The sequence below is a fragment of the Macrotis lagotis genome, chromosome X, assembly GCF_037893015.1.
Source record: "Macrotis lagotis isolate mMagLag1 chromosome X, bilby.v1.9.chrom.fasta, whole genome shotgun sequence".
NCBI classification, from domain to species: domain Eukaryota; kingdom Metazoa; phylum Chordata; class Mammalia; order Peramelemorphia; family Peramelidae; genus Macrotis; species Macrotis lagotis.
The window spans coordinates 579,837,623-579,852,451 of NC_133666.1; positions in this window are offsets into that span (position 1 = coordinate 579,837,623).

Here is a 14,829-nt window from a genome sequence, read left to right on the forward strand (position 1 = left end):
CCTACTATTGAATCAACTTTTCATTCCTGGCATAAATTCCATCTCTTCAAAGTATATAAACTCTCTTATATATTGCCATATTTTCCTTGCTAGTATTTTATTTAAAATATTTACGTGAATATTCATTAGGGAAATTTATTTTTAGTTTTCTTTCTATTTTTACTTTCCATGGTTTAGGTATTGAAACCCCATTTGTGTTGTAGAAAGAATTTAGAACTCCTTTACCTATTTTAAAATATAGTTTATATAGTATTGGAATTAATTATTTAAATTATTTAAATAATTAAATTAATTATTTAAATTTAAATTATTTAAATGGTGTAATTTGTTTGTAATTCCATATGATCCTGTGAATTTTTTCTTGAGTTCATTTATGGCATGTCCAAAGGAGTTTGATAGAATTCTTTCCTTTCCTATTTTTTCCAAATAGTTTATACAGAATTAATTTTTCTTTAAATGTTTGGTAGAATTCACTTGTGAATCCCTCTGATCTAGGAGATTTTTTTAATAAAGATTACTTTGATGGTTTTATATCTTTTTTTGGACAAGGTTCTTTAAGTATTCTGTTTCCTTTTACATTAAAATCTGGGCAATTTATATTTTTGTAACTATTAATCCATTTCACTTAGATTGTCAGTTTTTTGGCATATAATTGAGCAAAACAGCTCAAAATAATTGGCTTTACTTTCATCTTCATTGGTGGTGTATTTAGCCTTTTCATTTTTGATACCAACAATTTGATTTTTTTCTCTTTTTGTATCAAATTAGACAACGGTGTGATTATTGTTTTGCCCCCAATAAAATTGGTACTGGGTTTTATTATTTCTATGGTTTTTACTTTCAGTTTTACTAATCTCTCTTTTGATTTTCAGAATTTCCAATTTGGTGTTTAATTGGGAATTTTTAATTTGTCATTTTTCTTTTTTTATTGAATTCTCAAAACCTTAATTTTTTTCATTTTTATTGATGTAATGATTTAGAGATATATTCCCTCTACATATTACTTTGACTGCATCTTACAAATTTTGATATTCTGCCTCACTGTTATTGCCTTTAATGAAATTATTTACATGATTAGTTCTTTTATTCTCTTATTCTTTAGAATTAGATTATACAGTTTCCAATAATTTTTAATCTATGCTTTATTGAATGTTAATTGTATTATTGTCCCAAAAGGGTAAATTTAAAATTTCTACTTTTCTGCATCCGTTAATGAAATTTTTATTCCCTAGTAAATGGCCAATTTTGGGGGGGGTATCTTATACACTGAGAAAGAGGTTCATTCTCTTCCATCCCCAATCAATTTTCTCCAGAGGTCTAGCATAATCATTAACTTCTTTCTTATTTACTTTATGGTTAGATTTATCTTGTTCTGAGAGGGGCAAGCTGAGGTCCCCCAGTAGTATAGTTTTACTGTTTATTTCCTCTTGTAAATCATTTAACTTTTTCTTTAAGAATTTGGATGCTATACTATTTGGTGGATATATTTTTTTATATCGCTACTGTTTCATTTTCTATGGTACCTTTTAGCAAAATGTCATTTCCCTAATTATTTCTTTTAATTAGTTCATTTTTGTTTTTTAATTTGTCTGAGATCATTATTACTCTGCCTACCATTTTTTTTCACTTCAACTGACTATTTGTTTAGTCCTTTCTTTTAATCCTGTGTGTCTCTTTTCTATTTCAAGTGTGTTTCTTATAAACAATATATTGTTGGAATCTGGTTTCTAATCCATTCTGCTATCCTCTTCTGTTTTATGAAAGTGTCTTATGTATCTTCAAAGTTATGATTGCTATGAATTTCTATCCATCTTATTTTCTTCTGTTTATCCTGTCCTTTCTCTCTCTTTTTTTACCCTATGCTTCTTCAAAACTCTATTTTGCTTCTAACCATTGTCTCCCTTAATCTACCCTCCACATTTTCTTTTTCCTTTCCCCTCTTACTTCCCTGCTGTGTGTGTATGTATGTGTATATATATGTATATATATATATTTATATATATATGTATGTATGTGTGTATATATTCTTCCCTCTTTAAACCAGTTCAGATGAGAATGATATTCAAGCATTGCCTGCCCTCTCCATGTTCCCTCCACTATAAAAACTTTCCTTGTGTACCTCTTTTAAGATAATTTCCACCATTCTTCCTTTCCTTTCCTATATTTTTGAGATCACCTCAGTATAATCAACTTATATTTTTGCCCTTTATCTATGTAGTCTCTAATTGCCCTAATAATAATAATGATAAAGTTCTTAGAAATTGTATGTATCGTCTTTACTTTATAAGAATGTAAAGAATTTAACCTTAACCCTTATTTTTCTTTCTTGTTTATTATTTTATATTTGTCTTGAATGTTGTATGTGACTTATTTATTTTCTATTCAAATCTATTCTTTTCATCAAAAATTCTTGAAAGTCTTCTATTTTTTTAAATATCATTTTTTTCCCTTGGAGGATTATGCTCAGTTTTCCTAGGAAGGTAATTCTTAGTTGTATACTAGTGCCTTTGTCTTCTAGTCTATCACATTCCAAGCCCTCTACCTCTTTATCCCAATTGATATTAAATCTTCTGTAAAACTGAATGTTGAATGTGGATCCATGATATTTTAATGTATTTTTATGGCTGTTTGTTATATTTTCTACTTGATCTGGGAGCTCTGGAATTTGACTATAATATTCCTGGAAGTTTTTGATTTGGGATCTCTTTCAGTAATTGATCAGTGAGTTCTTTCGTTTTCACTTTGCCCTCCAGTTCTAATGTATTGGGTCAATTTTCCTTAATAATTTATTGAAATATGATGTATAGCCTCTTTTTTAATATGGCTTTCATGTAGTCCAGATAGTCTTAAATTATCTCACTTCATTCTATTAAATTATCTCACTCATGAGGTGAGATAATTTTTTTAGATATTTTACACTTTTGCTAATTTTTCATTCTTTTGACTTTGATTTTTCTTGATATGTCACAGAATCATTAGTTTTTGCCTGTCCAATTGTAATTTTTTAAGGAATTATTTTCTTCAGTGAAACTTTTATACCTCTTTTTTCCACTTGATTAATTTTGCTTTTTAAATCCTTTTCATCAATGAAATTTTGTCTTTTTGACCAATTTGTTAATTATTTTTTTAATAATTGACTTGCATCACTCCCATTACTTTCCCCAGTTTTTCCATCTACCACTCTTATTTGATTTTTTAATTTTTTTTATTTTTTTATCTTGTTGTTTATCTTTTTTCCAGTAAGTTTGTTGTGCACATGTTCAATCTGTATTTTTCTTTAAGCTTTTGCTTTGTAGTATTTTTAAACCATTGTCTCCTGAATTTGTGCCTAAATTTTCCCTGTGGAATAAGATAATATGAAAATGGTATTATGAAAGGATTTGAGGAAGAACTTGGGTCTCAATAGAATCTTTATTCTTGTGCTATCTTTACTCAGATTATGCCCCAAACCATGGCCAAAGCTCACCTCCTCTCCGCCTTAACCTGTTCTGCTTCCTCCTCCAAGCAATGGTCAACATCAGGGCTCCAACTTTGATTTACAAGTCTCTGTTTCCACTAGCTGCTGGAGGAATCAGAAAAGATTACATGTAGGATGTGGCACTTGAGCTGAATTTTGAGAGAAGCTAAAGATTCTAAAAGGTACAGGTAAGGAGGGAGAAAAATCTAATTTTGGCTGAACAACTTTTCAGAGGCATGAAAGTGGGAGATTGAATGTCATGTGGTGGAAACAACAAACAAACAGGCCAATTTGACTAGAGTGTAGAATGCATAAACAAGAGAAATGCAAGATTAACTTGAAAATGTAAACTGAGGTCACATTGTGAGGGATGAAAAAAACAAGAAAAGTGGAGACAAGGAAAGGAAGGAAGGAAGGAAAAGAAAAAAGATAAGAACCTGCACACTATAGGTCAGTGAACTTGACTTTGATTCCTGGGAAAATTATACAACATATAATTAAAGAGATGGTTGACAAGCATTTAGAAAGGGAAGCAGTAGAAACAAAGAGTTAGTATGGCTTCATTAAGTATAGGTCATGCCAGACTAATATAGTCAATGCCCCCATTCCTATGTCCTTTTTATTATGTATACTTTGTGTTTATTTTTACACATACATTTTGTTTTTATTGATAGAATCTGATCCTAATCCTTGAAGTTAGGGAATATTTTGTTTTTGTATTCCCAATGTCTAGAACAGAGAAGCCTTTAATTGAGTTGGCACTGCTGTTATAGATTAATTAATAGAGTATGAGCAAAAGAATTGCCCTGGGTAAAGTCAGCATTGTCTAAATTGCAATTTGAGAGATTAAGCATCTAGCCATCCTGGATCAAACTGGAGTTCATAGGATTACAGATTTAGAACTCTTAAGGACTTGGGAGATCATCTACTTCAACCTGCTCATTTTACAGAAGAGACTAGGGGGATGAACTTACTTTACTAGCTGTATGACTATGGGGAAATCAATCAAATCTATTTGCCTCAGTTTCCTCATTTGTAAAATAATAATAATAATAATAATAATAATACTATCTACCTTCCAGAGTTATTGTGACAATCAAATGAGATAATAATTCTAAAGTGCTATGCATATGTTAGTTATTATTATTAAAGCCACATATTTATCAAGGGGCAGGCTCAAAATTTGAACTGAAGTCTTCTGACTCCAGATTCATTGCTATTTGCATTACATCTTTCTACCTTGTTTGTGAAGTGAATAAATCCAAGGAGCTAGAGAGGAAATATAAAAGAAGTCCTTTCCCTTCATTCTTCTCTCTCTCTACTTCTTCCCTTTCTTCCATTTCTCTTCCCATATTTACTCCATATTTCTCTCCTTTTCTCTCCCCTTCACTTTAATAATAGTACTAACCCTCAACAAAGCAAGCTTGCTTTTATTGTATTGTGTTCTTCTTATTTTTGTGTATGGAATTTTTGTGTTTAAACCTTCCCAAGTCTGTACTGACAGTCCCTTCCCTATTCCAACAAAAACTTTTTTAGCATCAACAATATTTTCTTTATTTTGTTCTTGGTCAGAAAAGAAATGATGTTCTAATTCTAACTGAAGCTAATCTTTCTATCTAACCCCTTGATTCCATTCTCTCCTACTTCAGGATCTTGTTCCATCAGTCATTCCTTCTCCTGGGTGCATCTTTAACTTTCTTTCCACTTTCTTTCTGTAAAATACACAGATTTTCATAACCCTAAAAAGAAATTTTCCCCCTTACCCTATTAACCCATTCAATTACTATCTTGTCTAATCCAAAGCTTCCTTTCCCTAATTTCCTACTCTTTCTTCAACACCTAGAATCAGGTTTCTGTGACCATTACTCTACTGAGTAAAAAGGAATCTCCTAATCACCAAAAAAAAGTGACTTTTTTTCCAATTCATCATTTTTTACCTAAATGAAGCTTTTTTTTAAAATACTCCTGACCTTAACCTTCCACTTAATGCTCTCTTCTCTCTCAGTTTGAGTTACTTTTCTCTGTTGTTTACACATATTTTTTTCCCATCATTCTTTTGCCTCCAACCTCTACCTTTTCTTAGGATCCATTAATGTGATTATTCAACAACCTATCCTTGGTTTTCTCCAAGGTTTATCCTCTGTCCTTTCCTTTGGTAAAACTAAGACCAAAACCAAAGTTTCCTGAATCTAGTGGTCCCTATACTATTCTAGCTTTATACACTCCCCACTCTCCCTTTATACATTTCCTTCTCAGTCCCTTGAAATCTAGCTTCTGATCTCATTTCTCAACTGAAGTTATTTTCTCCAAAGTTACCAGTGATCTCTTAATTTCTCAATTTGATTTTTTTCATTCCTTACCCTTCGTGACCTCACATTAACATTTGACATCATTGGCCACCTACTTTTCCCTGAATACTCTCTCTTTTCTATTTGTAACACATCTCTTTCTTTACCTACATGTCCTTCTCTTTAGTTCTTTTTTCTTTTTTGGGGTGGGGTGGGGGTTGTAAGGCAACAGAGTTAATTGACTTGTCCAAGATCACACAGTTATTAAGTTCAACTATCTGAGACAAGTCCTCTTAACTCTTAATCCTGTGTAGTTTATTTTATATATATTTAAAAAATGTCATTCTGAGTAAGGATCTAATGGTCTCATCAGATTTCCAAAGGGGTCCATAATATAAAAAGGTCAAGGACTTGTGTGCTCTAATTATGATTGTATCTCAGTGTCTCTCCTAGACCATCTTCTCTCTCTACATTCTTGTTATTTTCTGGTACTCTCAAAAACTCTATTGAGTTCAACCATCATCTCTAAGTACATTGTATAGACAAATTATATATCCAGTTCTAGTTTTTCTTCTGAGCTCCAGTCGCCAAATGCCTGTTTGTCATCTGCTGCGTGTTATGGAGCAGCTAGATAGCTACTGGATAGAATGCCAGATTCATCTTCCTGAGTTCAAATCTGGCCTCAGACACTTACAAGCTAGACAAATCACTTAATCCTTTTTGCCTCAGTTTCTCATCTGTAAAATGAGATGAAGAAGAAAATTGCAATCACTCTGGTGTCTTTGAAAAGAAAATCCCAAATGAGGACATGGAAAGTTGGTCAGGATTGAACAACAACTGTGTGACTTGTAGTTATCTCAAACTCAACATTCCAAAGTGTAAGTTACTATCTTTACTCCTAAAATCACCATCTCCTCTAAACTTCTCTATCTTTTCTATCTTTGTTAAGTTTTCCCATTTCACAAGTTTGGTGTCATCACTCTTCCCTCTTTCTCAGCTGCCATATCCTTAATCATTTGCCAAGTATTGTTAATTCTGTCTTTATGATACATCATGCATGTGATTCCTCTCTGATGACAAGACCAACATGACCTAGGGGTCAGTTTCTTAATATCACTTTCTTAAATCATTACAATAATCTTTCAGTTGAAATCCTGGAAATTATATAGTGAGAATTCCTTTTAGGTATAGGTTGGAATAGATGACCATGTTGTCCTCTTCATCTTACATAGTCTTCTATTTTTCTAATTCTAGTCTTTCCACTATTCTATTCCAATCCTCCACAAAATATACTTCATGAAGCACAAGTCTCACTCAGCTCAAAGTGCTGAAGTGAGTCTATATTACCTTGATGACATAAGTCCTTAACCTTTTTGTATTATGGATCCCTTTGGCAATCTGGTGAGACCAATAGATCCCTATTCAGAATCACATTTTTTAAATATATAAAATAAACTACTCAGTATTACAAAGGAAGACAATCATATTAAAATACAATTATCCAATTTTTTAAGTTCATAAATCCTAAGTTAAGAAATTCTGCTCTGAGTCAAAATAGCAGCTCTTAAGCTTTGTATTTCCAAACGCTTCACAATCTGGCTCTGGAAAAACTTTTCCAAAGTTTTTTTTTCATGTTCCTCCCTTTCATCCACTATAAATTCTAGCCAAATTCAGTTACTTAAGCTTTCTTAAACTTTCCAACTTCCAATATCTATGCAGACTATCTCTCATGCCAAGAATGTACATGACTTACCTTATCATCTTAGAATTCCTTGCTCCCTTTAAGATCTAGCAACCTCCTGTCAGATATCTTTCCTGATCCATCTAATACTTAGAGCTCACTTCCCCATATAAATATATGTATGATTTTTCACTTTTCCTATAGAATATAAGCTCTTTGAAGTCAGGGACTGTTATTCATTTTGTCTTTTCTTACCAGGACTTTGAATATAGCAAGTTTAATAGCTACTTATTAGATCAATTTGATTGATGAGAATTGATATTAGTTACCCCCTCCCAAGTAAAATTACATCTTATACCTTCTACCCATCCAATGGTCAGGATTCCATTTTCCAGTAGCTCATGATTATGTACAGTATTTGATGCTGTTTTCCTCCCTTTTACCATCCCGGGTCAATGAGAATTTTTTGTAGTTGTTTTGGAGCCACAGTTGTTAATAGAAAGTGTGCCAAACCAAAGAAATACAGATATGAAGCCATGCCTGGAAATCTAGTATCCTTTCTCCTCCCAGTGACTTATGAACCTCATGACTAGCAAGTATAGGTTGAGAATAAAGGGTAGCAACAAGGAAAAAACATATTGAGGCTCCTCAGGGAGAAGTTTGGGCTTGCAATAAAGACCTACATGGAAGGAAGTCTATGAAAAAAGCTTGCAGATTGGAACAGAGGTTGCATAGTGAGGAAAATTCCAGGCATTCCATCTAGGGTTCGCTTCCCTTCAGTAATTCCTAGACTACAGCATCCAACAGAAGTGCTTAAACCCCTCAAAAAAAAAGGCAGTCATCCTCATCTTAATTACATTTGGAGAGTGGAATTTGAGTAGGGAACTGACTAGGAGGGACCAAATCACCTCTCTTCTGATATGCTAAGAAGGCTTAGGGAAGAGACTAGGAAATTTCAGGAGCTGGCCTTTGAAGAATGGAACAGAGATGGTTTGGCAGCCTAACTTTGTAGGTGTATGGCACAACATGAACATGGCTCAAAAGGAGGTAGAGATTGACTCTAGATAAACCAAATGAGTTAATGTATGAAAAAACAATGTGATTAATCACTGGAATTACATTTAGAAAAGCAAAACAGTTCTTGCTTTTAAGGAGCTCATATTCTAATAGGGGAAGACTAGCTGTAGACAGAAACATAGAATTGAGACATAAGAAACAAGAGAAAGCAGATAAAATCCTTGAATTTGATATGTTTTTTAATTCTCTATATATTTCCATATAGATATATTATGATATATTATATATATTATATATATAGATAGATATAGATATATAGATATATTATGAATGTGACTTCCTTGAGGGCAGGCTGGTATGTTTTCCTTTTTTGCCTTTTTTATTCTTAGTGCCTTACACATAGGCAATATATTGACTATTCATTGATTTATGAAGCCTATTCATTGATTAATGATATGAAGTCTCCATAAGACCTGAAGGGAAGAAAAGAGGTCCACTTAGAAGAGCATTAGCCTAGGAGGCAGAAAGTTTGGTTCTAGCCCCTTCCTCTACTATTTGGATATATCATCCTGAGTAAGTCATGTTTCCCATGTGAGTTTGCTTCTTCCTACCTAATGTACTGGGTGGATGTAAGACTCAGATGAGGTTATAAGTGTAAAGAACTACATGAACATTTGCTAATCAGTGGAGAGGGCCAAAACAATCATTATCACTTGATCAGATGCTACCGATGATCAAGCTCATGTTCCAAGCCTTCAGAAGACAAAACCGTGCTTGTTCATTTGGCTGTGTAGCAACTTGAAACCAAATCTTTTTATTTCTATAATAGATCTTGTTCCTTCCCTCCCATAATGCCTTTTCCTCCTAAAAAAAATCTTTCTTTTAAACTGTAAAATTCCTACCTAAAAGGTGGCATGGTGGATATGCTCAGTCAGGGAGACCTGAGTTCAAATGCGACCTCAGACACTGAGTGACCCTAGACAAGTCACTCAACCTCTATCTACCTCAGTTTCCTCAATTTTAAAATGATAATGATAATGTTTGTCCTTCATTCTTGAAAGACTATGACATTAGGGAAGTGATGCCATGACAAGCACATGAACTTGATTTGAGTGAGGGGATGCTGTGCTAAGTCACCAGCCTCACTTCACCTTCAGAGTCATCTGGGCCCAGTCTTCAGATATGAATCAGGATGATTAGAGATGACCCTGGATTTGAGGCAATCAGGGTTAAGTCACTTGCCCAGGGTCACATTTAGTATCAAGTGTCTGAGGTCAAATTCGAACTCCTGTCCTTCTGACTCCAAGGCCAGTGCTCATCTACTGTGTCACCTTGAATTGTAAAATGGGGATTATCATAGCACATACCTCCCAGGATTGCTATCAGGATCAAATGAAGTAAAAAATACTTAGAACAATGACCCCCTCCTTGAGATCAAGAACTATCTTTTGCTTTTCGTTGTGTCTCAGTAAGGAGCCTGGTATATATGATAGAAATTTACTAGTTGAATGATCCTTTAAGACTCAAGTTAAACTTCCCCCTTTTGTGCAACTTCCTGAGCTGAAGCTTCCCTAGTTCACTGGCTTCAGGTGGTAGTGCTCCTTAGCATCTGCTGCCTTATGGCTTCAGTTCCTTTTACTCATATATATGCTTTTTTGCTTTCCACCTGAAAAAGAAGTTTCATGAGGGCAGGACCTAAATATACCCTCTCCTCATGGCATGATGCCCTATACATAATAGGAGCTGAATAAATATTTGATGGTTGTTAGGTTGATACGGAAGTGAAATGGGTAATTTTGAACTCCCAGAAAAACACCCTCAATAGGCTTGAAATTCATCACTCAGTCATACTGATGGGTCATACAGTCTCTACTAGGAGAAAGGGAGTGGAGAAAGAAAAGAAAAAGGCTAGAAGGACAAGTTTTGACAGTCTTCCTGGAGCCCAATTTATTAGGCTGATTGATAATCCATCATAAGTAATTAGTCAGGGCCTATTGCAAAACCCTGAGACATGTTGGAAATGGAAGAAATAGCATTGCATCTAAGAGGCAGATAGTGAGGATAAAAAGAACATGCACTTGAACTGACAGTCAGGAAACCCTAGTTTAAGCCCATGCTTTATTGTTTGGCAGCTTTGGAGACCTTGGAAAAAGTCACTTCTCATCTCTGACCTTTAAAATGATGGGGGAGTGAGGGCAGAGATGGACTAAATAATCTCTGAGATCCTTTCATTTCTAACAATGCTGTATTTGCAATGATGGATACTAACAGTCTATTGTATATAGAATTTATATGACTTTTTTTAAACCCAGTTTTAGGGAACTAAACCCTGAAACTTCTTTTTTTTTTTCAAGGGAGAAAAAATACTTTTTAACAGCAGTTCCCAGCTGGGGGACAGGGGAGGAATGAACACCTAATTTTATCACTAGCTTGGGCAAATACTCCTATATCACTGAGCCTTGGTTTCTTCATCTGTACTGGGATCAGATGGAATTAAATAATTCCTAAGTTCTTTTCTGGCTCTAAAATTCTGTGATACTGATTTTGGTTTTTTTCTTCTTTAAAAAATAATTTTGAGGTTTGAACTGGTAGTGCAATGTATATAATGCTAGGCTAGAATAAGGAAGACCTTAGTTCAAATATGGCCTTAGACATTTACTAGCTATTAGACCTTGAGCAAGACATTTGTTCTATTTTTCCTTGGTTTCCTCATTTGTAAAAATGGGAATAATAATAGTGCCTTCCCTAAGTGGTTGTGGTGGGGATCAAATGAGATTATATTTATAAAAAGTGCTCATCATAGTGGCTGGTACATAGTAAGTACCATATATTTGCTTATTGCCTTCCTTTCCCTTCCCTCTTCCCTTCTAGGGAGCAGTCATATAGAATGTGTAAACAAACCATGAGTAGGCAAAGCTCCTCATTCATTCTAAAATATTGGTGGTCTGAGCTCAATAATATAAAGTGTGCCCTGTACTGAAAACATATTTATATCTCTATCTCTCCTGGGTTCTTAGAGTGCATGTCTGCCTCATATTAAGTGAACCACTCTTTTTTTTTTTGCAAGGCAAATGGGGTTAAGTGGCTTGCCCAAGACCACACAGCTAGGTAATTATTAAGTGTCGCTAGGTAATTATTAAGTGTCTGAGCCCGGATTTGAACCCAGGTACTCCTGACTCCAGGGCCGGTGCTTTATCCACTGCACCACCTAGCCGCCCCTGTGAACCACTCTTTTAAGAAAATTAATAAAGTAAGGCAACAATTCATTTTAGAGGGTAGCTCCATTCCATGCAAACTAAGATCAATGATTCTATATGTACCTTTGATTCAATCTTTTTCCATCCTCTCCAGCAGATTGCTTCCATTATTATCCTGCCTTCTAATCCCCAGTCTCTCCCTACCTACTGCTTCTTTTCCTGCTGCCAACTACCATGCCCACATCTCCCCCATTCCTAGCAAAACCCCTCCCTTGTCCACTGTCTTTAGTTATCATTCTGTATCTCTTCTCTCCTCAACTAAATGTTTTGAAAATGTTTTCTAAACAAAGTGCCTACACTTCGTTTCCTCATACTGGTCTACACCCTTTGTAATCTGATTTCTGGCCTCCTCATTCTACTGAAATACCTCTCTCTCCAAAGGGAACAATGAGCTTTTAACGGACAGATCTAATGCTCTTTTCTCAATCCTCATCCTCTTGGCTTCTACAGCATTGGCCTCTATTAACCACTGATTCTTCCTGAACAATCCCTTCTCTCTTCTTCTGTGACATTATTTTCTGCTGGTACTCTTCTTACCCAGGTGACCATTCTTCAGTTTTCTTTGCAAGCTTTTCATCCATGTTATGCTCATTAACTGTGTGTGTGTCCCCACACCCCAACCCACCCCCACTCCCACGGCTCTCTCCTGGGCCCTTTTCTCTTTTGTTTCTTGCCCTATTTCACTTGATGATCTCATTAGTTCTCATGGGTATAATTATTATCTCTAAGCAGATGATTTCCAGATCTATATATTCAACTGTAGTCTTTTTCCTGAGTTAACAATAACTAACACATTATTAGCTCTTGATACGTGCCAGGCATATCTCATTCTTGCTACAACCCTGGAAGCTGCCTAGGTTAACTTGCATTTCTAACTGCATTAGACATCTTAAACTGGATATGCCTTTGGAGTCTCAAAGCCAATGTATCCAAAACAGAACTTATTATCTTCTTCCTCAGTCTGAGCTCCCCAAACTTCCTCTTCTCAACTGCCAGAGTTAGAACCTCAGGGTCATCCTCAGCTACCCATTCACATTTACCCCAAATTTAGTTCATCACAAGACCTTTTGTGTCTGTTTATGCATATCTTCGTATCTCCAATATGTTCCTTTCTCTGTATTCTCTCAGTTACTACCCAAGTTCAGACCTTCAACATTAGAATAGTCTTCTGATCTGTCTCCTTGACTCTAGTTTCTCCCCATTTCATTCTCATTCTCAACTCAGCTGACATAGTTATTTTACCCCACTATTCAACAAACTCCAGCTATTTGTTACTGAAAGGATCAAATATAAAGTAATTTCTTTAGAATTTAAGGCTCTTCACAAACTATGACTTCCTCATTTTTCCAGTCTTTTTTTATACTTTCCTCCCTTTCACATATTTTACAACAGCAGCCTGTTTGCAGTTCTTCACATATGGCATCCTCTCTTCTATCTCTATGCCTCTCTCCCATGCCTGGAATGCTCTCCTTTACTTTCCATCTCTTAGAATCCCTAACTTTCTTTAGGATTCAGATCAAAGCCCACTTTCTGCACCGTACTGGACCTCCACTCCATAGCTCCGCTAGGCTTTCCCTATAGGGTTGCCTTCTAAGCCCTCTGTATGTATCTTGCATGTATCACTTTATTAAATAGTGTTCACCCCATTAGAATGGGAACTCGAGTTGTCTCCCCTATCACTCAACCAATAAGCTTAATAGACAACATTAAAAAGACATTGTTATAAGGATCGAATGAGATAATATTCATAAGAACACTATGAAATGTAGCGTGTTATAGAAATGCTAGTTATTATTATCATTATCAAGGAATACTTGTCGATTGGCTAACAGATTTTATAGAATTGAAATCCTTAGCTAGGGTCACTATGTGGTTTAGTGCAGATAGAGCACCAGACTTGGAATTAGGCAGATTCATCTTCCTGACTTCAAATCCAACCTCAAACACCTAATAGCTGTGTGATCCTGGGCAAGTCACTTATTTTCTGTTTATCTCATTTTCTCATCTGTATAATTACCTGAAAAGGAAATGGCAAACTATTCTAGCATCTCTGCCAAGAAAACCTCAAATGAGGTCATGAAAAATTGTTCAGAATGGAACATAAAATTACAGTAACTGCATTTTTTTTAAGAATTAAAAGAGATTTTGGAGATCATCTGATCTAATTCTCTCAATAAGATTAGAGCCAAAGCGGCTAAATTATTTGCTCAAAGACCCACAGAGATTGAACTTGAACCTAGGTTTCCTAACTCCAGGTCTAGATTTCTTTCTTCTACTTGATGATTGTCACTTGTTGGGCAACAATACCTATTTAGTAACATTTTTGGTGTAGTCTTGCTATTGTGTATCATAAATACCCAAAACATATAAAAGGAAAAGTTCTAAGAATTTGAGCATTGGATTGGAAGATTCCCAATCAAAGGGAAAATTCTTATGAACTGGTGAAGAAAAAGGTTAGTTAATCAAGAAAAACAGGGGAGTTGCAAGGATTGTAAAATATTAACATGCTATAAACTATCTTGGAAAATAATGCCCAATATGTCAAAGTACTAGCCACAAGTTCAAGTCTTATTTATTAAAAGTTACAATCAATTTAATGTGGATTTATGCCCCAGCAGTGACTTCACAGGGCAATATTTAAACCTAGAAGGGATCTGAAACCACCTCATTCAATACTCTCATTTTACAAATGAGAAAATTGAAGCTTAGGGAAAATAACTAGCCTAAGGTAAATCAGATAGTAAAACAAATGGGTGGGATTTGAACCCAAATCTTCTCTCTCTGAAGTCAATGGTTTTTTTTCCCCCCACTACACACTACCTTCCTATATGCATGAAATAAACAAGAGGCCAAAGGAAAATCAAAGAAATAATTTAAGAAATAAAAATCAGAATGACTGGGGGGAAATTAAATGAGTTAAGTCAGTTAAGGCTAAATTACAATGTCAGTTAAGAATTAGTGGAAAGGGTCAGCTTGTTGGCAAGGTGGATAGAGCATCGGCCCTGGAGTCAGGAAGACCTGAGTTCAAATGTGACCTCAGACATTCAGGCACCTAGCTGTGTGGCTTTGGGCAAGCCACTCAACCCCATTGCCTTGCAAAAACAAAAAACAAAAGTTAATGGAAAGTAA